A 3,174-nucleotide genomic window follows, 5' to 3' on the forward strand; every position below is an offset into this window, starting at 1 on the left:
GCGTTCAGCCGCTATAGGATTAAATAAAGTGTTACCATCGCACCCAACTACTGCTCTTGTTCCATCCAGTATTGATATTTCCCTTCGTGCTTCACACTCTATTAATTCTTCTGCTACCCTTGCTGCTGTGACTTCTAATCAATCAACTGTTACTTTCAACTCTATCTGGTCTGATTTTCTTTACCTCATCTTTTTCAAATTAAGTGTTGGATTAGACATTATGAAGATAAATTCTGCTGCCATTTGGACATCTTTGAGAGTTGTCACTAGTTCAATAGCTTCTTTAATTTTGTCACACATGATGAAGGTTGTTACTCCAAAAGAATATGACTCTATTCGGACTGTCATTGCTGATTCTTCGCGTGTTATTGCAAAAGTCAACACTCACACTCAGGATTATTATCATCTTTTAGTTTGGATCTATGGTCATCTCAATTTTCAGCTTATCTTTTGGTTTCTGGTCTTTTATTGGATTTATGTCAAGATCTGGCCCTCAAAATCACGCAAATCTTCCAACAACCAAGTCACCGTTAAAATTGTTAGTCAAGGTACCTTCAATCAGACTCAAACTTTACCTTCACCATCTCACTCTTTCTTGATGTCAAGTTTTCGTGCTCTTTCTCAATTGTTTTTGTTCCCATCACGCTCTAACCCAGTGCGTTATTACTTTGCATCATTTGATTTGAAATCCCAGCCTTCCATCAATGAGTTTCTAAATCGGTTTATCCCTGTGGTTCACTCCAAGTCACCAGCTTTTGATTCTTCCTCCGTTTTTGCTGCTCTTGTGCGTGCTCTCCCAGACACCAATGTACCAATTATGCACTCTTTTGAAGACAACCTGCACAAATTTCACAATGTGACTCAACTGAAACGTTTTTTGTTAGCACACAAACTGTCAGACGAACAAGTTGAGAGCCATGTCACCCATGCAAAAGTGTTTTACGTTTCTGAGGTCCCTTTGGTTTTATCTTCTTCTGCCTTGCGTCAATTGTTTGCTGAAATGTCCAAAGACTACTATTTGTCATTTGTTAGTGATTGTTCCTCATATATGGAGACTCTTCTTACTTATGGGTGTTTGAGATCTGTTAAACGGAAGACTTATTTTAGAAAACTGGCTTCACGTTATCAAGATTTTAATCTTTTGGCTTTTGAACTTGCCCGTATGCGTCATCTGGATGGTTTTGTTATCTCTTTGAAGAATGATTCACCTCCTGCTGCTCCAGCTTCACGTCCTCACCCTTCACCTCCTGTTGTTCCAGCTTCACGTCCTCATTCTTCACCTCCTGTTGCTCCAGCTTCATCATCTTCCTCACACTCTGGTCCTGATTCGGTTGCTGCTCCATCCCCTTATGCTCGTCATGCTGTCAGATTTCATACTGCTCTTCTTGGTGCTAAATCTTCCTTACCTTCTTGCGAGTTACATTTTGCAAATGGTACTCATCTGCCAGCTCTGATTGATACAGCTTCCACCGATTCTTTCATTTCCCAAGATCTTGTTGACACATTGGATGCACTTGTTTATCAAGATCCAACTCAACCCAATCGTCTGGTTTCCACTGTTACAGCAACATCCCATACCGAACCCAACTTGTTAGCTACTCTTGGTTTCACATTGGCTGATATTACGCCTTCGTCGGTGATATACCACCACACATTTGCGGTCATCGAGAAACCTGGGTTATTGGCACTTGGGATGGATTTCATTGCCTCCCATAATTTGGATGTCACTGCTCTTTTGGCTCAACATCAACCTCCACCTCCTCCATCTTCCTCTTCCGTTGCCACTTCTTCCAACTTTCAGTCTCTAGTTGATGAGGAATTTTTGCCCCTTATTCTTCAGGATGAACCATCACTTCCTCGTTCTTCACCTTATGATTATGAATTACTTCTTCACTCACCCATCTCAGATCTTTCTGCTCGTCCATTGATTCATATGACTTTTGAAGATCAAGCTTTCCTTCAACAAGAAATCAACAGGTTACTTCATCAAGGTTTTATCACTTCTGTTCCACCAACCTCTCATTATTCTGTTCCTTTTGTTGTTACTAATGGTTCCAAAAAACGTCTTGTGGTGGATTATCGTCAGCTCAATCAACTTACTGTGGTTATCCCTGCTCAACTTCCCACTTTTGATGAATTAACCATGAATCTTCACGGTAAATACGTGTCCACTCTTGATATCACAGCTGCATATCATCACATCTTACTCACACCTTCATCTGCTGCTGCAACAGTTTTCAAAACGCCATTTGGGTTTTTTCAATTTCAGGTGCTTGCTTTAGGTATGGTCAACGCTCCGGAATTGTTCCAGCGTATGATTAGTGAGTTGTTGTTTCCGCATCATGAGTTTGCCCGGGTTTACATGGATGATATTCTCATCGTCTCTGACTCGTTGGACGACCATGTTGCAAATGTGAAACAGGTTTTGCTGACATTGAAAGAAAATGGGTTGCATGTCAATTTATCAAAATCCAATTTTTTCGCGAAAGAAGTAAAATGGTTGGGGCACAATTTTTTTGTTGGTAATGATGGTGTTCTTTCAATTTCTCCTTCTGATAAAACTGCTTCTCTTATCAAGAATTGTCCACCACCTCTTACTAAGTCTGAACTTCAAAGGTATCTTGGTCATTTGGCTTATGTTCATAAGTTTCTCCCAGGTTTTGCTGAGCTAGCTGAACCATTCCATCAGTTGTTGAAAAAAGGTGTTGTTTTTAAATGGACTTCTGAACATCAACAAATCTTTGAGAAATTGAAAAGTTTGGAACTTTCTGCTTTCACTTTACATCCATATCAAGCTGGTAAACCATTGAAATTAGCATGTGATGCAAGTAATCATTCTGTTGGTGCTGCTTTGTTACAATTGCAAGCAAATGGTTGTTATTTTCCAATTGGTTTTCGTTCTCAAGCTCTCAATAGTTTCCAACGCAATTGGTCCACCACTGAGAAAGAATTATATTCTATCAAATGGGCTTTAAACAAATTTCAATATTTTATTGATCAATCATTAGAGATCGTTGTTGAAAGTGATCATAAGCCGTTAGTTCAACTATTTCACTCCCAGTCATCGTTATCTCCAAAGCAAATGAGATGGATCACAGAAATCTCTACAGCTGCTAAGATTCGTTTGGTGTTTGTTGAAGGCAAGTCCAATGTGATCGCAGATTTTTGTCACGC

The sequence above is a fragment of the Wickerhamomyces anomalus genome (genome assembly GCF_001661255.1).
Source record: "Wickerhamomyces anomalus NRRL Y-366-8 unplaced genomic scaffold WICANscaffold_3, whole genome shotgun sequence".
NCBI classification, from domain to species: Eukaryota; Fungi; Ascomycota; class Saccharomycetes; order Phaffomycetales; family Wickerhamomycetaceae; genus Hansenula; species Hansenula anomala.